At 36.7% G+C, this 27,145-nt stretch overlaps 1 protein-coding gene across 16 annotated transcripts in view; it reads left to right on the top strand.

Moving 5' to 3' along the window:
• Positions 1 to 27,145, top strand: part of pHCl-1 (pH-sensitive chloride channel 1) — a 105,475-nt gene that overhangs the window by 18,855 nt on the left and 59,475 nt on the right. For all 16 annotated transcript variants that reach the window (XM_046620296.2, XM_046620295.2, XM_069135080.1 and 13 more), the window contains exon 2: positions 10,713 to 11,045. The gene's annotated coding sequence lies outside the window, so the exon portion shown is untranslated. The remainder of the gene's footprint in view (positions 1 to 10,712; positions 11,046 to 27,145) is intronic.

Here is a 27,145-nt window from a genome sequence, read left to right as displayed (position 1 = left end):
TTAGCTTATATACATGGTATACCATCTCCGCTTTATATATTCAATGGGAATTTATTGTAAAATAAAAAAATTGCATGCAACGCTCGTGTTGAACCGCATATTTACTCGCTGACAGAGCGCGGGGATACGGGAAAAGCACTTTACCCACAACGCGGAGCTTGAGTCAACTTTCAAAGTTGTATATTATATGTGAGTATGTATATGCAGCGTGTGGTTTTATAGATGTAAACTGAGAGTGCCGCTGACGTGCTCTCTGAGAAGTACAGCCGCAAGCACGAAACGAGCTAAGGAGTCCTTGGGTTGTGTATTATTATGACTTATGCCAAGGGTTAAAAGGTGAAACAAGAATTTGAGAAACTTTATTTAAGGTATTTCTTTGGTTATTCTTGAAGAAAGAAAAAAAGTTCTTGATTCCAATTTTCGGCGTACGTAAAATATTGCCTGTAAATAGAAGTGAGTAATGAAAATTTCGTTATTTATCTCATATTCAACGAAGTCAATCGATTATACAACGTTTTGTTGATAATACTGAATTCTATTGACGAATACTGTACTTACAAGTCGTCTGAGATCAAAATGATCGTTCGCAGAAGCAGTACAGATTATCATTAGCAAACTGTTGTTGCTTTGGTGAAAAATGTGTAAATAGTCAAAAAAAAAAAAAAAAATACCTCCAAGGAAAATAAATTTCAGGAAATCTAATAGCAAATAAAATTAGCCATAATATCTATGTCAAAGAAAATGGAACCCATATCTGCAAGCTGTGAAAATCTCTATAAAAATACAAAAATATTGAAATTATGAAGACGAAGCTCAGATATCGATGTTTTATTTCAATTTCTTGAAAATGCGAGTTAAAAATTCTGTATATTCGTTCAGTTTTACCCTCTGGGAGTAATTTTATCCACAAGCATATTTTCATCAAAGTCACTAATAATCAGACAGGTTTTTTTTTTTTCACTAGTCAATTTATTCATCGTTATCATTTGTTGTTCATAGTAAATAAATAGTGTGATGTTGTGCAATCAAATTGACACGTATAACGATGCCTAAGCATGGTGAAAAAAAGCGTTTTAGTAACTTTGCAGACAATATTACATTAACCATAAATACTGGAGTTTCCTTCAAGTTTCCAGTATTTTCATATTATTCTATTTTTCAAAGAACTCTTCATGATTTAAAAACATAGTAATCTGATAAATACCAATATAAAACTATCTCTCAATAAAACCAATAAAAATTACAGATTTCCAGCTAAGCAGCGTCCTCAAAGTTTTAGAGTAACGAATTCTTACATAAACATTTGTGTTGTTTATATTTTAGTTTTCTACATATAACAGCAATACAACGTTCAAGAAACATACAGCCTGACTTAAATACGATTGACTCGATCGGTACATTTCCAGCTTTCATTCCGACATATTCTCAATTTCTTAGACTGTTTTTGAAATCTTTTTTTTTTTTTTTGCATCACATACGTGCATCCCAGACGTGTTGGCTCACCTTCGATCTTCAACGGCCGAACTTTTTAGACAGAACGACGAGCTTTTTGTCGCGGTGTCGGGGGTTGTTTGTCCATGTGGCCTTGTCGGTGTCCGCGACGTACGTCCGACAACTAAAGCCTCCTCCCCCCCCCCCCCCCCTCTCTCGCTCTCTCTCTCTCTGTGTCCCTCCACCCCTCTCTCCTGCCGTGCAGATAGAATGCAAGGTGTTGTGCGGGGGTTGCGCCGGTCTGCCGCAAGCGACCGATATTGATCCTTCGGGCTATTTTTGCACTCCGCGCGACTAGTTTCTATACGTGTATAAGTATTGTTATAATACCTCTTCAATACGTCCCCCTGTCACAAGTTATTCTTTTCTCCCTCTGTTCACCCTTATTTCCCCACTCTTCACCCCCCTCATCTCGTACACCCGTGCAGCCATTTACAATGCCGGTTTCCAGAAGCTAAATTTCTGTTCCTTTTTCATTGTTATTCGCTTCACAGCTCTTCTTTGGCTTCTATGTATCCGACACTAATTCTCCACGCTTTCTTCGATCATGAATCATAATCGTATATGCCAAGTTTCGGGACTGAACTGTGTAAATATTCCTTATTCGTACGGAGGTGGTAAATCACTGCCATGCGAAATGTTTTACTCTATGTTAATGAGCGTTTTTTAATTTGATTTATTCTTATTTCTTTTTCTTTCAATTTTGTTTTAATGTACTTAAATACGTTTGCATAGAAACGAGACTTTACTGCGGCATGTATTTTGTCTCGTTATTGCGTGCAGCTTGCAGCGAAAATGGAATTATGAAAAATACACAAATGATAGCTTTTATAAGAGAGGCGAGCTTCTCGCAACTTTCACGTTCGTGCCGGCGCTAAAATTTTTCTATTTTCATTTTATTCTATGTTTGTTTCTCAAAACAATATTCATTTCATGGGTTTCGTCTGAATTTTTTAATAATATTTACCTCATACGGTATGATAATTAACGTGTCCTGAAAAAAATACGACAGAAGGAATAAAATTTTATTTGTAAAATTTGTTCTTATTTTCAGCTTGTCTATACTGTACATCTATAGCATTCAACTTATTTACTGTGTTTTAAAATTTTCAAATTATATTTACTTCGTGTGATTATATATATGAATTCAAAAAAATTTTGTTCACCCACATTTTTGTGGGTATGTTAATCGTTCACTCTATTTGTTTAGTTTGACTGCATTTTTTCAGTAAAATAAACCTTTTGTAACGCCAATTCATTGTCACATCATTATTGAAATAATAATCAAACGATAGTTAAAAGAAAATATATTTCGAGTGACCATAACGATATCCACTTGAAAAAGAGGAAAAAATTTTTTTTTAAATGTTTACATGCACCAGTTTCCCTATTTACAGCAACAAAACTCATTTTCACTTTGAACCGACGACCACGTTTTGGGTAAACCATAACTCGAAATTCATCTCGGTGTTCAGTTTAATAATTCAGTATATTATAGGTATGTCATATCATTCATACGAACGTGTCGTACGTGTAAGCGGAACATTATGCGAAGGCTACAGAGTTAGATGCATACACATTATATGTATATATATATATATATATATATATGTATGTATATATATATATATATATATAATATACGCATACACAGCAACAAGCTATAATTAACCTGCAGCTTGATCTTGGCTCTCTGTTTGTGACCCCTTTGCGTGCGAGACGGGATCCGGACGGATGTGAAACCTCCCGGTCTTTGGGCACGACATGTGTTACGTACGTACGCCTCTGCGAAATACCGCATAAACGCACACACTCGCGGCTTTGGATGGCATGTCCAAGTGCAGTGTGTAGACCAGACTTCCCTTGGCACAGTTAAATTAAACAGACGAACGATTTAGTCGCGACTGCACGGGCTGGCCTGACCCTAAACTTTGAGATTTGAGCTTGACCCGGAGACGCGGCGAATGGCAAAAGACGCAGATGGGCTCGTTATTTCTCGGGAGGAGGGAAAAAATTGCATCCATACGCTACGATTGTCGGAAATTGAGGAAATGTTATTTTACGGAATTAATGTGGGTATTAAATTGTTTTAGAATTCCATGCGAAGGAGTTGTCTGATTTTATCTAATCATTGTTCGATTTTTGGTATTTTTGAAAACGAAGCGAGCCCAAGAATAATTACATGGAACGAGTAATAACGCAAAAGAACGAATGTACAAATTCAGTATTCTCTATTAACCAAAATAAATGACATCCGATACAAAATAATATTTCATTTTCTCTCAACGAAATTAAATGTAATATATTTCTGGATGAATGCAAGAATGATTAGCCTTAAAATTGATTCAAAGTCATGGGCAGGAATTTAATTTATAAATAAAGTCGTACCGTTCTCTGGGAATAAACTGAATCAGTGACTTCAAATCATATTTAAATAATGTTAGTTGAGTAAAAATGATATGCGTTAGTTTTTCTGGTTTCGTCGAAGCAACGTCGCGTTTTGAAAATTATGAAATCATTCCAAGTCTTGACCAATAGGTAACTTTATCCAGGTTTAGATGGCGCTGTTATCATGGCTGAAATATCGCCAATTTGAATTCAAAATATCGAGTTTAGTTTCTTTTTTTGCCGAGTTATCTTAACAAAACTTTAAAGCTAATCTTGAGACACGTTTCATTGTTTGTACGATTCATGTTACCGTAATTAAACTCTCTCTGTTCCTTGCTACGATAACCTTCAGATTCATCACCGATATTTAAGTATAATGTTCACTGTCTACATAATTTTCTCGTTTATCGATACAAAATAGTAAAAAACGATTAAATGAAGTCTACGGTATTTTACTCGTTTCATATTTCCTCTGATCAATTTTCTTTTGAGATGTTTTCCAAAATCAGTTCCATGAAGAACTTTCGTATTCAAACGAGACACTAACTGCGTGGCACCGCCAAGTTTTCAAAAATTCGAATGAGCATACCCACATTAAAATCAGAACTACAGCTCTCGGTTCAGAATGATCTCGTCAATGTTGCCATATATACTTATGAGTTTTGCGGAGTCTCCGCACCTGGACTCATTTTCCGAGGACTGTCCCCGAGGCCTGAGAAATGGCCTACAGATGAGTAAACATGAGAACGATGAAATGGGGCTTCTGCAGAGTTTACACTAGCTAACTACCGGCCTCTTCACCCCCTGTTGGTACAAAATTAGTAAACCGCAGACGGGTTCTCTGCAATAAGTTTACTGGGATTGGGACTAGACTACCTAGTCGGTATCACTTTTTGGCTATAGTTACGTTTGCGAAACGTGAAACGGTGCTTTGCTTGAGCTTTCATTTCTAAAATGGTGAAACTTTATTCATTTCCCACGCCCGATTTCAAAAATCGTTTCATATACACGTATATATGTATTTTTTTTTTTCTCTTGATTTTGACCGTGTGCGACACTGATCACTCGACAAATTTCAAGAGTTTATTTTCTTTTGTAAAGTCGACGGCGTGACTTCATCATACGGTTGAAGAGTAAATTTTACTGCAGTAAAATGATTACCTCCTGATTAAGACTCGAAGTTTCTTTCGTGTCAGATTAAAAAGAGTTCGAAAGATAAACTATTACGCCGTTAACGAGGAATTGGTGTTTCCGATTCTTCTTCACGTATCCTTCACTTACTTGCCAATTACCGCGTTAATCGCATAATTTTGAATCTACTTCCCCAATTAACTGTCCGCGCGTATATTTGAATACTTGTCACGTTACGACTTATTATTTTTTTTTTGTCAATCCAATTCTCGGATCGCATATCAACCATGAAGTGGAAAATTACCTGCTAATTATGACACGGAGAGAATCAGGGGCCAAGGTACATTCATCACAAACTTAAGTGTCGCGGCACGTACTTGCGACGTCATTAACGGAGAAATGTATCAACGCTGTAATCCGTAATATTCTAGGCTTCTAATCGGTCTGTGTATTTGATGCTTGTCGGTGATTGTAGTGGAGATATCCAAACCATGAAGTTCCTCTTACGTCGTAAATTACTCGTGCACCCCCGTGTAGGAGCGTAATGATTCGATTATCACGTACCTACATTTGATTATCGGATGAGATTGTGAACGAAAAATAACACCAGAAACAAAAAAAGCAGGCAGTTTTAATTGTATTGCATCTACGTAATCACGAACATTCGCCATTTGACGCTACGTCATGACAGAGAACATGTATAACTTACAGGTCAAATTCCTAGAACGAAAAATGTTTTCTTATGCAAATATTTGTTCCATAACTATATGGACAAACATGTTCATAAAGTGGTTCATGAGGAAAATTACAACGCAGATCGTATAGTCTTTTTTTTTTTACGAGAAGGTATCGAGTGCTGAAATTTGGAACTATACACTCAAATAAGAATTTTTCCGAATTTGCTTGGCAGAAATAAATTCCAATTGTATATGGACCTATGTAAGATAGTTCAATTATTTGGAACATCAATAGATCAGGTTAGAATAAATTTGAATTGAATTGAATAAAGCTTATTCGTTTTTGTCAAGTGAATCGTTTGATGGATTAATACATTGAAGTAAAATCTATTTATTTGACACAAATTCATAAAAATTAGTGTACGGGTGATATTGCGTATCTAATGGTATTAGGAGGTATCCGCCAAAAAGGCAAATTTCGTCGTGAAAGGGCTGGTAATTTTTTTTTTCGTAACATTCGCTACAAAAGCACCCAAAACGCATATATCTACACTAAAATTATCCGAAAAACTAAACAAAGGTAAAAGGCCTTATATTTGGTCGAAACGACCTACCAGCATCAAAATATATTTTTATTCATCATATTTATAAATGGTTGAAGGTCACATTCGCCGTTTTTGTTTTTTTGGTGCAAAATCCTTCAAAGCATCAAAATTTATCGATTTCGGTAAAATTCTTTTAAACCGCTGACTTTCTGAATTATATATATTTTCTCAAAACATGATATCGAACGTAACTGTATAAGGTCCTATGTGGGCACATGCAACCTTGCACCATTAGTGAACGCGATTATTTTTCACAAAGTTCGTGATAAAAGGGCATAACCAACAGTACCTGCGACCTTTTACCGTTAATTGATCCATGTTTCAATTTCAGCGTTTTTAAACGTGTTTTCATGTTCTTCGCGTACATATAAACGAAAAAAAGCCGCTTTACCTATACGAATGGTACATGGTCGTATAATAGTGCAAACAAATCTTGTGTCGTTAGACACGCGATACAGATAAACCGTGAATCTTTTTTGAAAGCGGACGTTCCAAACGACGCAGCGCGCTTTCGTCTTTTCGATTTCCGGGTATAATCACTTCCGCAGCTGACTTCTACTTTCACAAACACAGCATTTAGAAGTTGAAAAATGTTTTGGCGTGTAAAAGAAACCTGTATGTGCAAAATGAAATCCTGAAGCGTTCGCAGACTCGAACCAATCGGTAGTTATTTTCGAGGGTTTCATTCGGGTAAAAAGTTCGAAATGTACAGAATACACTCATACAAACACACACAGCGCGCGACACCAGAGAAAAGGCTATAAAGGGCTGGTGAGAGGGGTCTGAAAATGCTACGACATTGCGATAAGCCTTTCAGATGAGACTTGGAAAGGGTACTTGGAAGAGGTGAATATTTTCGACGACCAGGCTGCGAAACTCTGGTAGTATAGGTGAATCCCTTATGTCCTGTCGGTCATGCTTTACAAATTGTCCGCTAGACGTGTGGCGGTTGGATTTGGTAGACAGTGAACATGCGCGTGGGTCAATAGAGTAAAACACTTTACTCCGCCATGTTACATTGTTTCTCAACCTGCTCTCACTAGTTGTCGCCAATCGACGATCCAGCAATTTGATTTTTATTCCAAAATAAAATTGATTTTTTATTTACTATGGAATACACTTGCTCTCATTGATCATTAAGCTATCAAACTCAGTATAACCCTCTCTTTCATTGCGTCTCAGAAGAGAGAATTGAGTTCGTAGGAATCGTCGACTTATGGTAAGGGAATCAACCATCAAATGAACCCCGGCAAGATCGTTCGAGCCTTGGCAAGTAAGTCTCAGGCGTAAGGAAGTTGAAAAACTAGGATGAGAGAGTATAACGAGGCGTTTTCCTCGACTCGCACCGACCTACGGGCTCTGTAATGCGGACAAGTGACTTAGAAACATCAAGCGGACCAAGCGTCCGTAGGAGCCTACGAGGGATAAGTCTGCGAGGTGAAAAGGCAGTTTCGGTATCTTCCTGCAGAAGCGCCCTCACGAGCGAGGCGCTGCTGCACCGTACTCGCGCCTGGAAGCAGCGGATCGCGAGCGTCCGTACTGCGCATGCGCGGCGGCGAATTCGCGCGCCGAGCGAGGCTGCTCGGGCGGCGCAGTAGCGCGCAGTCCATGGAGACTAGAGTACAGGAGTCCAATCTCTAAGACGGAGAGGCAGAAAAGGCGTCCGCGAAACTCCGAGATTTAATAGTGCATGGTTTTATCACCAGCGTCGCTCCGGACGTTCTGATCCTATAAGTATAGTAATACAGTGATATAGTGACCAAAATTATAATAATTATAATAAACGTAAATATGTGCGGTATCATGGAGACTATTATATTTAATATATATATAGCTATCGGTCCAGAGTGACGACAGCGCCGCTGTAGCGGAACCCTTATTTCTCATGATTTCGCGGACACATCTTCAATACAGAGATTGAACTCCTGTACTCTAGTCTCCATGGCGCAGTTAGTATGAAAGCGAAGCCCGAATGAAGCGGTGAATCGGACGAGTTTCGTTGCTGCGAGATAAAAGTAAAGCCAGCCCTCGCGTATGTCACACTAGTGGCACCCAGACTAATACTTATTCATAAAATTAGTTGCGCCATTTTCTGTCAAATCCCATATATATATATATATATATATATATATATATATATATATATATGTATAATAACAGATCATGCAGTCCTTAGAAATTCATCTTTATTCTCTGTATGTTGCGAAAAACGCGGAAAAAGTCGATCGATCTAGCTCAAAAATGCTTGTATCGAATTCCAAAAAATTGGACAAAAAGGTAACATAACTGTCAACATTTTCTGAGAATTTGCGATTTTTTAGCTGATAATCACGGCAGCGGTAAAAAAACGATTAAACATCCCGAAAAACCGATGCTTTTCTTATGGGAAAAAGTAAGGCTTCCTAGGCGTGGGTAAATGTGGCGGGAAAATTTTTAAAAAACTCGGACATTTTTTTTGAATTATTTCGAACCAATTTGGGGGGTAAGACCATTAAAGTTCGATTTTGCCCTTCTTAAGGACAGGTCTAATATGTATATATGTATATGTATATATATATGACGTCTCAAATCGCTTCCAAGAAATTTTGAAAAAAAAAATTCCCCAATTTTTTCAGATACCAACTTTAAGCCCTCTCTCTACGAGGCAGGATTTCCCTATTAATACACGTGTTTCGGTCACATTCTTAGAACATATTTCATTGCAAGTAGACTACTCAACTACCAATAAGATCGTAGCACCGCGCGACTAGCGGTTGATTGAGGAAGCGTAGCTGGAGACTGTAAGAGATCCGCCGCCAGAGTTTCCTAACCTGTAAACTATACATAGCCGTGATATTTTCTGCGGAGTTGAGAGATGCGTCAGTTGCGGGGAAGGTGGTACCACCTTACACAGAGGCAAACATGCACGCACGGTACATTCGAAGCATTAACGAAGTACGCCGACGTGAAACGGCCGCTCATCTCATGGACACGAAGGTCTATCACCGACGCGCGCAGGGTGGCGAGGTTATGTAGATGGTGAATACGAAGGAGGGCAGCGGGTCAAGGTCTCGCCGGCGACTACGCAACTCGCCCTGCGCCCTCAGTGCGGCCTAATCTAACCTAACCCAACTCAAGTCAACCTAACCTATCCGAGCTCAACCTGACGCGCAACCACCCTTAATCGGACCCAACCCAACCTTACTTGAATCAACCCAGCGGAACCTAATCGAACCCAACCCCACCATGTGCGCGGCATAATGTTGTTCTTTGAACACACGTAGCTACGACCCCTCACCCCCTCTCTTGTAGCGGGACAGAAATTATAGCGACCGGAGATTCCGCCCCAACTCACCCTTCCGCCCTTCCCCCTCCTTCTCACACCCTGTACTGAAAACAAATTGCCCTGCGGTCGGAATCGCTTTGAATCGCTTCGGGGACGCTGGAATTATTCTTCGATCAACGCGCCGCCATCATGTTGATGCGGCTAATGGACTTACAGGATATACAGTCAAGGCCGAATGCTTGTCAAGATAAATGTAGGACAACTGCAGGTCTTAACAAGTGTAACCAAAGGCATTCGAGTTGGATCTAATTCAGAAATGAAATAAAAATATGTCTCCGTGATTTAGAGAAATATTTTGAAACGTTGATTCTTAACTGTTGATATCTTGTTACCAAGAAACGAAGGAATGTCACATTATTTTACCGGTTTTTCACCTACAACAAGTCGCTGTACTGATCCCCTGAATAGTTGAAAATCGTTTTTTCTTTTTAGATATTTTCATGTATCACGAAGATGTTTTTATAGTCAAAGGTAACTGATTAGATTCAGTAAAACTTTTCAACCATTGCATTCGTCTTGTTACATTTTCTTTTCAACAATTTTTTCACCTGACTATATATCGCACATTATATTTTCAGTACTCACTGCAGCTTAAAACCGTGTTCACCACGATTAGGAGATGCTTAAATATCCTTGTACTGCTCTGTTATGTTTTTTCATGAATATTATCACGTTCCCTTTTTTCTTTTTAAATAAAAAGAGCAAATGCGTCAAATTTCGGAAACTTAATACAACGGGCCGTGATAAGTATGTGCAAGGCTTAAATAACAATCCAACATTTTTTTCCGTATCAATTGCTTCGGTTTTGGATAATTTTACTTATTATTAAATTAAGTGATGTTTAATAATTTCACATAAAAATAAGTATTACAGAATACATATATATATATAGTTACTATTATAGTTCTATTTTCCTCACTTCCGTATTGAAGGTTGCAAAATGATGACAAATGTCAAAAACGCATAGCTTCATGAATAAATGACGGTTTGATATCGAAAGATTGAAATGTAGCTACAAATCTGCGTCAATTCTTCAATAAATTAATCAGTGTACTTCAATTGTCTAAAGATCTTTCCATATATTATCTGTTTCAGGTTAAAGAATAGTAAGATGCATACATTTCCCCGCAGTGAAGATCGTGAATGGTGAAATCGTGAAGTGTGATTATTATAACAAGGGGATGAATTATTAATAGAGTTTTCACAGCAACAGTGTCATAATAAACTAAGTACAATACAACAACAACACTAATAATAATAACAATAAACCAAGTTGCGTAATCAGCAACAGTGAAGAGCTGCTGTTGCAAAACGTCCGAGAGGTGATGATGCAGTCAAACTACTGCTCCAGAAGTTAGAGAATTTTACAGATATTATTATCGGCATCCTGCCTCCTACGCTGCAGCCAGTCACACCCCTAACGCTAAGGTAATCCACCCTATGTACTACATTTATTATTATCATTATCATCGTCATCGTGTACTTGAACGCAGCAACCATGTCTAATCCTGGTTCGAAGTTTCATCACAGCTAAGCCTGAACAAATTGGTTATCTAATTGTCGCTGAATGAAATAATAATATCCGAAGAGATTCTTACTTTTTTTTTTATGAGTTTTAAATGTCGTTCTCAAACGTGGTAGTTTTTAAAAGTAGCGAATTCTGTTCTCAAATTCTTTAAAAAGGCAAATTTTGCTGTATGTGGAGATATATCCCAAATTTTGTATATATTCTAAAGGTTACGTCACTAAAGGACCCCGCAGGAACCCTTATGGAAACTGGCTTTCAGTGAAACTCTTTGAAACCACCTGATTCTAGTAGCCTATTGCCAGTAGATCAAAAGTGCCCGAAGGCACTATGCCCCAAAAACTCAGGTTCCTACCATTTTCTAGGATCACGTCCTTGGTGTGCAGAGTAATGAATGTTTTATCCCATACAAAGATCGTGAATAGCAAAGAATAATTCAACAGATTCCCTAAACCAGTTCCCATAATCGTGCCCACGACTGCCCCATATCTTTTCCAGCTGGAACTATTTTCAATTCACACCATTATCCTCCGAAAGGCCCTTGATCCAAGCACATGTTCCTTTTCCAGCAAAAGTTTTCCAAAAATCATACATAGCTTGCTGGTAGTTATAAATGTGCCGCGGGATCATGACTCCTTCGGTCGACGATAGGTGGCTACAGTGGCGTATTGTATCATACATGGTGGCTCTGTTGTACATATTAACATTCGAGCGCGCACTAAAAAGAGTACACTTCAACGATGTATACATTGAAAACCTGAGTTTTTGGGGCATAGTGCATTCAGGCACTTTTGATCTACTGGCAATAGGCTACTAGAATCAGGTGGTTTCAAAGAGTTTCACTGAAAGCCAGTTTCCATAAGGGTTCCTGCTGGTTCCTTTACGTTGCAAATTTCTTAATTCTTTATAATATTCAATTCTGTCCATTATGAGGTTTTCTTGAACTTCCTACATTTTCTGAAACAAACAGATTGCGAGCTGAAATCTTCTCAGAGTTTTCCAACTACTTTTTAAATTTGCAAAAGTTTTCCAAGTCATGAAAATTGCCAAGGTAATGTGTTATGAATTTTCATCAAATATTGCGGATCTTGACCCAATAATTCCAAATGTTCTGATTGCTTTCCAAAATTTATCTCAAACTTGACTACAGATTCAAAATTTACGGTATTCAAAGTTTGTTGGCTAATGTTTCAAAAACTCTGAAGTTCTCTACACACAAAGTCATCTTTGATTGTTCAAATTTCAGTGAAATTTAAAATTTTGTATAACAAGACCAGGAAATACTCCAATATTAAAAGTATCTCGTTAAAAATACGGAAAAAATTATATTCGGAGGCCTAGCATTATCCAAAATCAAATTTCAATTCACGAGTTGAATAATTTTGTGATTTTTGTTCGAATGAAATTGCTCATTTAATAATATCATCATCTACTTATATCTTAACACAGCAAGTAAACAGCCAAGGGATATTTTCACCCACTTTTTCCCACATTTCAGAGTCGATCGTTAAGCGAAGGAGTTTTCGCAACCGCGATTTTGTCTTTCACCTTTCTCTTCTGTCATATCCTGCCATTTCCTCCCGTTCTCCTCGCATGCGTGCGCATTTCGCCGCTGTGGAGAATTAACTGGAAAATATTAGCCGAAAGTGGATTCGGGCCTATAATTGAGACTCTGTGCTCGCGTTTATCAAATATGTACAAGACCCTCTCCCTTCTTCGCTCTTCACCGCTCCCCTCGAGCTACCGCTGGATATACTTTTACATACGGTATACAGTACATGAGCACAGCGTACATATGTACCATAATATACTGGTGCGCGAGTCAGTTAACAGTTAAATCAGGGCGGATGAACGCGTGAAACTTTAATCATAAATTTGTATTTTACCAGTCGTATTAAAAGTTGTGCCTTCGTATACATATATATATAGGTATATTACATGGTGGAAGGTTAAATGTCGCACACCGTGGAAATCTGCCTCCGTCGACTCGTAATTTTCGTGAAATTTCATTTCATGCTGCACATGTGCGGCGTGCATAGATTATAAAACACATTCTTCATTCCATTTTGTTCGAATTGCAATTTTGCCCACACATTTTGACGAAGTAAAATGAACAAATGAAATATAGGTAATGAGATATATGTATAACTTGTGCGGTTCGTTTTACGGTCACTTGGATGATGGTTTGAATCTCTTGCGAAAGCCCGTTATGCTCAGTAAAATTGTAACAAGTCGTTGTTGGGATTTTTGATAAATTTCAAAATAGTATAACATCTTTTTCTATCGTTAAATCGCTTCTGAATAAATGTATCTTTATATTGAAGAGGGAAAAAAATGAAAGAATTGAAAATTAAGAAAGAATGTGTGACAAAAATGGTGATTGACTTAGATTTGTGATAATGACATTTTCGCGTCACTCTTGCGTCAGAAGAAGAGTTTGAAAGATATTAGTCTGGAATTTTCGTATTTTGAAAGACGCTGAATTTGAATTTGATACCAGATATTCAAAATCTAAAATCATATAATTAATATGACGGGTCGAAATTCAAAAAATGGAAAGATTTCTATAAAAATTAACATCTCGTGGTTTTCGAGGTTGCTGATTCAAAAGCAGAAATCATGTTTAAAAAATTTTGGATTTTGGTTCGCTTTATTATATTCGATGCATTGCATTTTGAAAATATGAATTTCAAAACCGGATTCACCCAGTTTGAAAACCTTCAGAAACCCAAGTTCAATTACTTTTTCACCCAGCAGTCAAAGGTGTCAAAATCATAATATGAAATCTTCGAATCGTAAAATCGAAGAATCCTTTGTTTAAACTGCGAGTCAGGAATATTCGGAATTTCTGCATTCTCCTGAATCAACGTAACGTCATCAGTCGCGGTAGTAAAACTTTCAATTTTTAGTCAGCTCATCCCGGAGTATAATATAATTTATTCGGTGGATATATAACAGGCACAAGAATAGATCTTTCTTTCACTCAGCTGGATATTGAGTGGTGTGCGCTCGAGTTTAGATGGCACATAAAAGTCGGTCGATCTTGAGTCAGCCCCGAGTTTCATACGAGTGTTTGCCGTAGAGATATACAAAATAGAGTGAGCGTCCCGCGAACGGCTTTGAAGCAGTTCTCTGAAGGACAGAAAATAATAATTCTCCCGTGATCTCTGTCGCCCTTCCCATCGAGTGGGTGCCACGCCTGCCAACCTATTCCATAGAGTACGTTTACACGGCGCTGTTATTCCGGTTTTATTATTGCCGACGTAGTAATATTAGATTTAAAAATGCGTGTAAATGGCGCATTACACCGGATATAACGGATTTACACGCATTTTTAAACCCGGTATTTCTACGTTGGCCGTAGTAAACCTGGAATATCAGCCGTTGCGTAAGTGTACACCATAGGGATCGTGGCCCTTGCTCCATGGGAAAAATGACAGAGCTGACGAGAGAATCATTACGCTTATATAGGAATGCTTACTCTGTATTATACCGGAACAATCTCTTGAAACTCGAAAATTAACTGCGCATGCGCCAAATAATTGAATCTCATTGGTCGGCGAAATCTTCTCGCAGCGATATTATTCTGGTCCGCGTTGCAGGCCGGCCAACGTACGCAAGATGTGTACGTTTGAATTTTCAAAGAGCATAAGCATTAAATTCAGACCGTTATTTGAACAATCAACTTTCCGAGCCAATGACAAATGCTTCCCAAACTTTTCCAAGTCACTACCTCAATTATTTGAGATTCCAACCTCGAAAATTCGTATCAACTACATCGCCGCCAGAAACAGTTTGACAGCTGAAAACTCGGGATGGCCAGCCTGCACGGACAGCCGAAAAAACACGCGCATGCGCGGTTGATTTTCAAGTTTTAAGAGCTTTTCCCGTACATATCTATGGTGTTTGCCTGCCTTCCGAACCATTGCCAGAGATTATTCTAACCTTCGGAGGAAGTTTCTAGTCACGATTGTTGTACAGTCTTCAACTGTTTCCATCTTTTACATTAACCAAAAAATATAGCTCTGGTTAAAAAATAATTCCGGTCAAGTTTTATTACTGGAGCCAGAAAATCCAGTGTTTTTTTTTTCTTATTACGAACACTCGTACTACATTTTTTTGCAACGATTGTGATAACTTGTCGTCGATGCGACAATAAATTAATCCATAAGTCTTATTTCACTGGAATATGTACAGAACTGAACGAATTGATTTAAAATTGCAATACACCCATCAAAAATGCTCTACTATTCTGAGAAAAAATTGATGCGGTTGAAATTTGTTCTGTTAAATTGAGTGAATATTTTTTTCTTTTTGCCACAAAGAAAACTAAATATTCCATCCTACTTATAATGAATAAACGATTTCATTTGAAGAATGTTTTCGTGGTATTAAGTTGATGAAGTAACACTTTACTTGCATGAAATATATTAATACTTCTGCGAACATACCATGGGCTTTTATAATAGATGGTCTCGGACCGTGGTTGGCGAGGGTGTAAGCTGCAAGCTTCTGACGTTCTCAACCTTCCTTTAAGTCGTCTGTTAGCGCGCATACAAGGCTGTCATACTCTGCGGCACCATATGATTCACGGATAAATAGTCTACCTGTACAGCCACAATATTTACTATGCAGTGTGCAGTAGTATCTAATCGTAAATTTTACACTCAATTCTATGTTACGAATAATACGATGTTGCATGAATAATTCATGTGCTGGGAAACGTAAATTTATTAGATTCATGTAAACCCATTTTAATCTTGGTCATGAGTAGTATTGGGACTTATCATTTCCACATGTACGTCCAGTACATGTTTCTCTGGGTCTAACCAGGAAATGTATTATTGATAACTGTAATCCCATCATTTCTGTAATTATGAAACCATATTTGAATCCTTGAGTATAACGACACTCATTTGAAGTAGGATACAATTTCCTAGTTACTAATATAAATGAAGTTTTTCTCATTGTTTGTGGTCTATGTTGGACAAACACCTGCAGACTGACAAGTGATTTTTTTACTTCGGGAACTTTGAAGCAACATTTTAAAATTGAACAAATATGGTACACATATTTTTCAACTAGGGGGTTGAGCATTGTTCGTATATCTGTGAATATTAAGAATTCTTTTTACTTCCTCTTCTTCCATTTGAAGGACATTTATTTCATCTTTCGGTTCATATTATATGCCAATGATTCTTTTTATTCCTCATTTCGTTCTCCCCATCTCTTCATCTGGCTTTACTCTTTACCCTCGGCCTAGTTTCTAGGACTCAAGCTCGCGAGGCTCGACAGAAGATTCCTATACCCTCTGAAGAGGGCTGAGACGTGCCTTGAAAATCTAATATAGGTGTAAGAGGAAGAGGCTGAAAGGGCAGTGGCTCGTCGTCGGTTAGACATACATACCCCTCTATTTGGCGTCTCGCATATCAAAAACGCGGTCTCCACCTTCTTTCTCTTGCGCTCACAGAACGAGTCCCATACTAAAGGGTAATTGTAATCCATGAAGTAATATTAGGAGGAGATATATCTCCCTACTATGTCGGATGGCAAAAGTGGTACAGATTTGCGTACAAAGTTTGTAGTACCGATAACGCCACCCGCAGCGCTGGTTTCGTTTGTTGCATCGGAAATATGCGTGCGCATCTGCGCGCGCAGAAGCTTGACGTTCTATTAGCGTTGCCGGTGTTGCCAGCCACCAGGCGCAGTGAAACAAACGATACCAGCGCTGCGAACAGCACCATTGGAACTACAAACTTTTGTCTGAATTGTGGTCCACTTTTGTAATCGGGAAGATATGTCTCCTTCCAAATATTATTCCCTGTTGCAATTATATGCTGTGAAAAAAAGAAAATAAATTGTGCTGGATTTGATACTTCTCCGGCAAAATGAGGAACTGGCGTAGTTTTTTATTGAAGTTACGGGCGAAGTGCTCTGAGTTACCAGATCAAGGGTTCAATTTATCTCGGCGAGATTTTGCATGGTTGGAAAAATCGTAGTAAAGTGAGCAACAAAAGTGCACCAGTCGCCAAAGTAGGAAATTCAGCTATATTTTCTCCCGTGTTTGTTTAAGGATGTATGGGACGTTCGGTCGAAAAACTGTTGAAACAAAGGATCAAATAGTGTCATAGAAAATAATCTAGGTACATCTGACCGTAAAAAAGCTTGGGTGATACAGGAATAAATTTTATATGAATCCTGCATTAAGAGAAATTTTATTTACAACGATTCAAGTATTTTCGAAATTCCAATAAAATGTGACACTGGTAACTGTTTCGTGTGATTATGGTTGTACATACTGCGTTTTTTGGTTAGAGCAAGATTGAATCTGTTTTTTTGTTTTTAGTTTGATACATTTTTCTCAGTTAAATAAAGTCTTGTCATCAATTTATCGATCAGTAAAATCAAATTATTTTCACAGTTACAAGACAATACAGGACGAGTGACCTTAATCGACAAGAATAGTGAATGAATTCTTTATAAATCGTCTGAGTATAATATTCGATAGCGATAATCTATTTTTATCTACATCAGAACCTTGTAATCTTTAAATTACAACGATCGCACAAATCGGATATCTTTCATCAACTTTACAGTTAAAATTCACAGTTTTGTCATTTTTCTCTGGACTGCGAGTATTTTTCTAATTACCGATTTTATTTGATGAGCATCGCTTGAAGTTTTCGAATTTTTTGTCTCGGAAGTTTGTTTTTTGTTTACAAAAATTTTTCATGATCTGCTGATCCTGGGTCGCAAGCATTTTTTAGATCAAGACATCAAAAAAGTCATCGTGGTCATAAAAATCAAGATTCAGGACTAGTATACTTTTGACAATTCGTGTATAAGCTATTTGCGTAACGCAATTTATACGGGGACACGTCTTGTATTGACATGAGGAAATAACTTCTTGAAGAAACAATTTCCCTTATCCATTCTTTCCCCCTAAAACGATTCTGAGGATTTGGGGATATGAAGCGGCAACATGGAGCAAACCTTTTCAGTCTCTCTGTAACAAGTTTGTAACAAGATAAAATCAATTTTGCTTGCCACTCTGCAAGAAAAAGAAAAAAAAGAATAAAGGAAATCAAGAAATTCTGCATTGCGAGAGATTCTGCAGTAACGGTATTTCATTCCAGCTTCAAGAGATATTCGTAGGATTTTGTCTTTACCTGTCATCATTCTATGGTTTATTGAAACTTGATAAATAACACGTGAATTTTTTTGAGTACGTATAATCCTTAACCGGCACTTTAATTCTAGGTCTTTCAATTTACTATCCGGTTTCAACAAATTTTATTCAATGTATCTTTTGCTGTACCGATGGATTTTTAGGATTTTTTGCAAATCAAAATGAATTATTTAAGAAGGAAATATGTTGCTGATAGAAGTAAAGAGAAAAACAATTTTCGAAATTAACAAAAATTCTCTTCAAAGTAATTGAATGTTGAAGTGAAATACCAATCCCTTACAATAGCAAAATTTATGTATGCATAAGAAAAAAAACTACCCACGTTTCAGTGTTTAGTTTAGGTATTGTATAAAATTTCTCTAAACATGTTAAAGAACTGACTAGGAAATATTAAAAAAAAACCATGTACACACGTGCAATTGATTGAAAAGGTGACGGTAGTAAAAATCATTTTCCCACACACAATTACAGTGTCCTCGTTTTTATTTTTGCCTCAAGGATAAAGTTACGTGTTATTGTTACCCCTGTCTGCGTTTAACGAGGAAAAAATGAGGAGAAGGAAAAAAAACGAAATACATATAATATACATACTGCAACGTATGTATGCATGTATTGTACACATGTATTGACTTGAAAGGACGTTGGTGATTCGGTGACGTAAATAAAAGGAACGATCGAAGCACCTTATAGTATTAAGATTGGGTTACGAAGAAAACAGTCTATACCTTCACATCACATATTGTATATAGCTGTGCGTGTATAAATAGATTTATTTACCAAGCACCGACCTGGCCCTTTGTTAGGAGGACAGAAAGTAGGCCACAACGTGACAACCTTTGACCCTCGTCACGGGTTTCGTACACCACATCGATATTTTAAGGGAAAATACGAGCAGCATGAGTTTTAGTCGGGGAATGGTGAAAACGCGCCAATTACTTCTGCATGGAACGGATCCTTATTTTTTTTCGTTTTTATAAATAAAAATAAATCCACATGGAAATTGAATTTGACGTAAGGTAGGAGGAAAAATTCTTTGGCTAAAAGAATTCTGACCACCGTTGCAACCTTAGCATGGAGTTGATTAGCAGTAATTGTGCAAAAGTAAGTTCAAACTGTTTATAATTCAGATAAAATCACGAAAAACGTGTGCATTTATGAATATTCATTACAAATTGTGGTAATATTCAGTAGTGCTGTAATAAAATTCGTTTTACAATCCATAAAGCAATAGTAGTTGTTGAGTATAAATTCAATAAAATTGAAGAAGAAAAAGAAAAAAAAAACAGAAAACCATGCCTGAAAAGAATTTTATTCGATTCGCAGAACTGATTGTAGGCTACAGCATATTTATTTTCAAAATTCAACAGTCCATTTTCACATTTTATAAGCAGTTTACTTCTTGTAACAGCCACAAAAAAATGATATCCAAAATATCACATAGAATAGTAACGAAAACCGAGAAAAGGTTCTCGACTTTTCCATCACAGTCTACCCCGTTTATTGACGTGTCAGTCTGAGAATTTTACTCGCTAATACTTTCATTAGTTGTTATGTCCATAATACCAACTACGGTGTGATTAAATATTTCAGTAAATTCCAAAAAAAAAAAAAAATACAAAGCAAAACAAAAACAAGAATCATTAAAAAGGTCTTTTGTTCGTAATCATTCAGTTTAACTCGAGAATAATATCTTACCAAATGGAATTACATAGATGCATTTCTTTCAACAAATTGGTCTGACTAGGGTGAACGGTGTTATAATTAAATATTGCTTAATGAAATCACGTCTCCATGAATAAGTATTTCTCTTTAGTGTAAACAATCGAAATTGGACACTTGAATTTTATTCATGATTGAATGGGTCAGAAAGGGGATGAAAGGGGAAGCAAAATGTACAAGGATCGAAGAGTTGCCGCGTTAGGTGGCGTCGAGACGTCTGGCGTCTTGATTCCGGTCTTCACGTGTCTCTCTGCTGGGCGTTGTAGGCTTGCATGGGAACGCCGTTTGACTCGTACGGAAATTTTTCTCTTTCGAACCTCTTCCTTCTTTCAAGCTGTTTTCTACTTTTTCGACGATATACGTATACATATTTAAGCTCATTATGTACGGTGTATATTTTCGATAACTTTGTAAGCATTATTAAATTAGGTAGCCGTAACCTGGAAATCTAATACGGCGCAATTTGGTACGCTACTGTTTACCCAGCTTGCAACGCGATTTGCGCAATATTTACCTACCTCCATTCCGACTGTATGTACGCGAAATCTGAGGTAACTAATTCCAGCCAAATTTTACCGCGTTACTCTGTAAGCCACTCGATTAGCGACCAAGCTCTATTGTCTTGGTGTGCTTAAACGCGAGCTTCCTTAGTAACTTTGCGGTAAGACATATCCGACTGAACTAGGACTTTGCCTAACCGTAGACTGTATACCTTATACACATTTTTTCTCCCTTCGAAGAGTCAGTTTCTTGAATCTAACAACACCGCATTGAAAGGAAAAGAAATGAAAGTCATTGTGTAAATTCGAATCCAGGAGGGTCCAATTGTCAAACATTTTTCTCTACAATTTGTTTGACGTCAGAATCATGTTTTTTGTTCGGTATTGATGAATTAGAGCGGCTCGATCCATTTCTGAAATGACCTCATACCAGTCGTTAAAAATTAACTTTCGATGTTATGAATAAATTTCTTTAGTAATGTGTGATCATATGCAACGTTGTTGTTGGCAACCGAAGTAGTAACGAAAAAGATCATATCATGGAATTTGTATAGAATGACTTTGCTGTGATAGCAAAGAAAACAAGAAAATGTTGAGCTTTTCTTGTTGAAAAAAAAAATCAAGGATGACGTGACTGCTGTGAAAATTGTTATTTATCATCCGGCTTTCTTTGCAGTAATCAATTAATCGTACTGTAAATAGATGTGAGGCTTAATTATTTTTAACACTTATCTCGGTACGCGAATATTTATTTTAACCTATCATTATTAGTAGCAACTGATTTTTATGCAATAAAAGAAAGAAAAAAATCAAGCATGTCGGTACCATTTTGGTGTACGAAGTAGAAAAATAAATTGTTAGGCAAGATCAGACTAAAGCCACATACTTGAATGACGTTATATTGAGTACAAAGTGCAGGGTTTATTTTGATTCATTTGATGATTTTTTCTTTCCAGAGTTAATCATGAGCAAATTAACGCTGCTGAACTCAAAAATTTCAGAACATAATTGAAGGTTTTTCGCCATGAATTTAAATGGCGCAGAATGGCTCTCAGTGAGCAACAGCACTTGGAAACAATATTACGGCCTGAGCAAAATCGCAAGCGTGCGATCAATGGCCGCCATATTGAAGTTGCAAGTGTTGACATTAGCTTGAAGAAAACTCCTGACCAAAAACTTGATGTCGTAGTGGAGAGGTAATTTAGCATTGAATATTAGTAATTCAGAGTTCGGTGTATCATTGAACCTCTTCGATTATTTAGTACTTGATTATCAATCAAGGGCGAAATAATGATGGGCAACGCATTGAGTAGACTTAACGAATCTACCGTAATGAGGCAGTGAGCAAGTGAGAATGGGCCAGCCAGCCACGTGATATTAGCGTTCCATGCCGCAACGCCTTGTATTGATCGAGCTACCATCAGCTGTAGTCGTCGCTCTGACTCTTCGTTTGGTACTTCATATGAATTCGCATACATATGTGCGTTATTTTGCATGTATATAACATGCTTACATGGCTATTTTGTCGATATATCTTATCTACAATTTAACATGAAGAAAATACGCCTGCATGTATGCAATTCAGTGTACGTTTTACAGAAACCCGCCTGCAAATACGCAATTCAGTGTGCATCTTACAAAAATCCGCCTGCATGTATGCAATTCGCTGTAAAATTTACAACTCCGCCTGCATTTATGCAATTCAGCGTACATATTACCGATCGACATTTGTCCGTGAAAGTTGACGATCGGAGAGAGTGACGAGTCGACAGATGATCGTAAGCAATCGGACAAAAGCCGTTCGGTGAAATTTACTCTCAGTTACCAAAATGCAGGTGGATTTCGATCAAATGTAGTGTTGTATTTCATAAATGTACGTGGATTTACCCTGGATAGAATTATCCGTGGAAAGCATTTTCTTTAAACGACCCGGTTTATATGTACACAAGTGTAAATCATATAAGAACGTGCGAGCCTGGAGATACAGAAATTCTTGCGCAATCGCAGTATATCTATGATTATTATCATTATTATTGCACACACACAGGTATGACGCTTCACTTATTAACCGAAGTTACTTCTTTCCTGGAAGCTTTTAATGTTTTTGAACTAAATTGCCCAGATTGCATCTCTTGAACAACAGTCGAGATAACAATCGGCGTTTTTTACCGCGGATTTTAAAGCTCAAACGTTTCTGTGGTTTGCGTTTTTTTCTACGAACCGTTTTCTAAAACAAGTTTGAATACAATAGGTGACTAATTCATATTTCTGTGAGATTTTTCCAACTTAATTTTATGCACTATTCTTTTTTCCATGTTTGCGGTACGACTTTTTCTTTCATATTCTCTCTATCAACTTTTTTTTCTGTAAAGGCTTGTAAACTTACGCAGCGTTCTTCCTGAACGTAACAGAGCCACTGTATTTTGCTGCTTCGTCGTGGAAATGTAACAAGTAAAATCTAGAATTACTGTAAATTTCAATGGACTGACACAGAAGAGTTCGCCAAATTAACGTGTTTCGACTTGACCAGTTTCTTTCTTTTACATCATTGTGATTTTACGTTTGTTCCATTTAGTTTAATATTTTTTAATTCAGGTTAGGTTTGCAAAAAAGATCAACGGTTTGGGGATAACAATCGAACCTACCTCGAATATTGAAGATAAAAAACCACAGATCGTAATAAATTTGAACTAATTATAAAACTGCTTCAAACATTCAAATAAATAATGGATAATCCTAGTGTAACGGACCAAAAAATAGTTAATTTGGTAAATTTTTTTCTGCGAATTAAAATACGCAATCTGTCTGATTTTTTTAATGTCAAATCGAAGCACTCACGAAGAACATAAAAAAAAAACACACCCACACACTGATCAGCGTATTTTAACAATCTATAAATAAAAAAACAGTAGCAAAAATCAGCTATATTTCGACCCGTTACATTAGGATGATCGCTCAATAGTTTCCGTGATTTACAATGACTTATCGTTAAATTAGGCCATCAAATTTTTCCGGTAACTTTGTATCTTTTTCAGTTTCCGAGAAACATTAATAACGATTATTGCCGTTGTCATTTCTTTTATTTCGTTCGATTTCGTGATGAATTCCGGTTAAGTCTCTGCACCGATTTAAGACGATAAGCCGCGCTGCCACTTATTGCTGCATCTCGCGTATCGCAATCCTCTTATGCAAAAGTGCATCTGCACCTTTGCAAGCACTCGAGCCTATTTAGAGCCATTTAAGGTTTCCCGGCCGGCTCAAGGAAAACGCTTGGGGATATTTTACGAGTAACGAAACACGAGTCTTGCTTCGTGTCGTATTTCCAAGCCGTTGCAGAGCTTGCGGCGTCTGCTTACTTCGGATTCACCCATGTCACGTATTAAGCTGCTCACGCCTCTCACCGAAATCCGCTTAGAATAAAGGCATCATGTTTTTGTTTTAGCATTTACGGAACAAATTTTTGTGCAGTTTTTTTTTGCACTCTTTATATAGTAAAATTTCTTCATTGTCGCGAGGTTGTTTTTTATTCGCGAGAAAGAACTCCATTGGTTTTCAAATCTAGTGAAATTTATTCGCAAGCTTACATTTGGATGACAATAATTTTTTTCTGGTGTAGACAACGATCGATTCGGCTCAGTTGGTTGTGTGGTTTTTTATGGTGCATTCTACTCTCCAATTCAATAAATTCAAATTCAAGCCCGTGAACAATGATAAATTTTATCCGTGTTATTCATGTTACTTTTCCAATTCGAATATCAGCTTTGATTGTTCTTTTTTCTATTTTATTTGTTTCCGGAACCGTTATTTTTTATGAATGTCTTCAGCTTGTACGTTCATTTGATTTGAAAGAAAAATCAGTGAACAAGTAATCCCAGAAATTTTGCGGTCTTATTGGATAATGATTATTTTTACCCATTTTCAAAAGTAAAAGTAATTTCCAAGCAGTTCTGAGCTTTAGTTTCGGCAAACGAATAACAACAACGATATTTTGTACTAAAGAACTGTTGATAAATAGTGTTATTTTTGTTTTATTAAATCGGTTTAGGAGAAAATTTCTTTTTCATTAAAAATTTAAAGTTTTAAATTGAATATTATTTTCAATTCAATATTCAATTTGGTCACTTCCCAATTCGATTCCACTTATCAAACAGTTTTCTTTGCGTAATTCTAGTTACTTGTGTATTTTTTTTACAAAAAATAGTTTTTTTTCCGACTGAAGTTGTAATTAAAAACGGTAAATGAGTAAAGTCTTCGCAAATTAAGATCGACTGCTCATAAAAATAAGATTTTTTTACATCAGGTGTCAGTTTTGTCAAATAATTTTTTTTCGCATCGAAATTAATCTACTTAATCAGTTACTTGTTCCCCCTTCAAGATCGATTTTGTATGAAATGATTTGTTCCTTTTAAAAATCAATTGTCTTCATCCTGTTACAATGGAATGTTTACTATACATTGATTTTCTCGACAAATCAAACTGTTAGATCAAATTATAGATGGTAAGCCTGACGGGGAATTTACATAATGGGGTTTGACCGACGAGGCTTGAAATAGAATAATAAATGTGCCAAATGGACTTTTTAACTCAGATTAATTCTTTGTGTTCGGAATACTTGGCGTAAAGCGGATCGATCGCGTTTTGATTACCCCTGAGATTAATTGGATTGCCACATCAAAATGTATTTTTCTACTGAAATAATTTTACACTCATTGTCTATGTAAAATTAAACATCGATTTGAATCTGAACGGTTTCGATTTTTCATTAGTAAAAATCTAGAAGAAAATGTTTTGCATTTACATATAAGAAAAAAAAATTAAGCTGGTCGTATTTCTTTATTACGATCTATTGCATTGAAAATATCAAATATAGGAGTTGAAGTTACTATTTCTTGGCTAAACTTCTGAAATAAATTTGTTTTACACAATGCTTATCGTCATGTTATTGCGATAATTTTATCCTTCACTGTTTCATGCTCTAATCTAAGATCTACAGATTCCCAGAAAAAATTAAAGTGGCATTGTTTTTTAATCAAGAGCAATTAGAAACATAATTTTTAGAGACCACGTTTGTCTTTCTGCGACCGAAACAGTAGCTGTCAAAATTTATTCTGTATTTAGACGAATTGATTATTCAGGACGATTTTTGTTTTAGTTGAAACTTGAAATTTTTCTTCATTACGTCTGACGAAATCCCATAATTGTCGTAAAAGTTGACATAATCTCTAAAGTTTTAAATTACTCTTTAACTAAGCTCCTTATTGAAATGATAGACATTTTCTTAAATTTCGTTATAATAACGACGTTCAACGCTTCGAAAAAGTTTGTTCAACCTTTTTTTCAAGAACAAAGTTGGAAAGGTTAATTTATGCAAACCATCCTTCAAGTTTACAGAGACATTTATTTCTATCTCGTTTTATTTTCTTCCCATGGTACGTATTTTGCATAATTCATTGTACAAACATATTTTTAACCATCGTTTTTTTCACTTTATACTACAGATTGGCCCAAAGTTAAAAAAAAAAAAAATAAGAACCTTGGTTCCAACACAGAATTTCGTGTAAGAAAATCGAGTACAATTACCACAAATATTATTTATGTTTTAGGATTTTAAACATACTACTTTTCTGCGATCAAAGAAAAAATAGCCAAGGTGAAGTTATTATAATCACCCCGAGAATGGAAAGTTAAGTTCTCACCAGATCTCGACGTTTTAAGGTCTATGAAATCACTCCGCAATATTTTCAGAGATGTATTTACGAATTTTCACGATTCTGTTCAGAATCAACGCAGCTTTTCTCAGCTTAGCAACCACCTTGTTTTTGGCTTTTATTGGTCGTTCAGTTTTTCAGGTATTTGAATAGTAAAATGAAAAGAAAACCACTCTACGCGTTAATATTTCATGGGCTCACTTCAGCGGGAAATTCTGGAAATTAACCTCTTGTTTTCAGGGGTTTTGTCGTTATTTCCCAGCGTTTTATTTGCTCGCTCCTCTATCCTGTTGAACCCGTTAAATTCGACAAATTTACGTCGAGCTTATATACTCAGAGCCCTTTGTGTCGACGACACGGGAATTCCGAGGGATCAATAGATTACAGCAGAGAAGTTGAGAGGTGGCATACGGAGGACGAAGATTCCGGGCGGGTACGCGAGAAACGACGGGGCTAGGAATTTCTAGATGAGTATCTGCGAAATTTTATAATCAACGCTTCACGCCGACTCGACCTTGTTCAGCATCGGGAATTTTAACGCCTTGAATCGGCATGCTGAGAATCGGTACGGAAAATTTATTTAGCAAAAAGATATTTTCACAACGAACAAAGAAAAGGAGAAAAAACAGTCGGAAAACATTGCTTGATATTTTTTAAATGATTTTCAACTTTTTTCGAAACTTTTGATCCGGATTGTCCAACCAATCCGTGCTTTATATCGGATCACTCCGCACAATTGAATTTTTTCAAATATTCTTCAGATTACGTTTATTGTAATCTACGTTAGAAAAATTTTCACAATTTTTAAAATTCACACGTTACGATCTGTATTTTTTTTTTCTCTTGTTCCTTGCTAAAAGTGTAATTCTTCGATTTTTCCTTTTAGC

Source organism: Neodiprion pinetum, chromosome 4, assembly GCF_021155775.2.
Source record: "Neodiprion pinetum isolate iyNeoPine1 chromosome 4, iyNeoPine1.2, whole genome shotgun sequence".
Classification (NCBI taxonomy): domain Eukaryota; kingdom Metazoa; phylum Arthropoda; class Insecta; order Hymenoptera; family Diprionidae; genus Neodiprion; species Neodiprion pinetum.
This window is presented reverse-complemented; position numbering and strand designations above follow the sequence as displayed.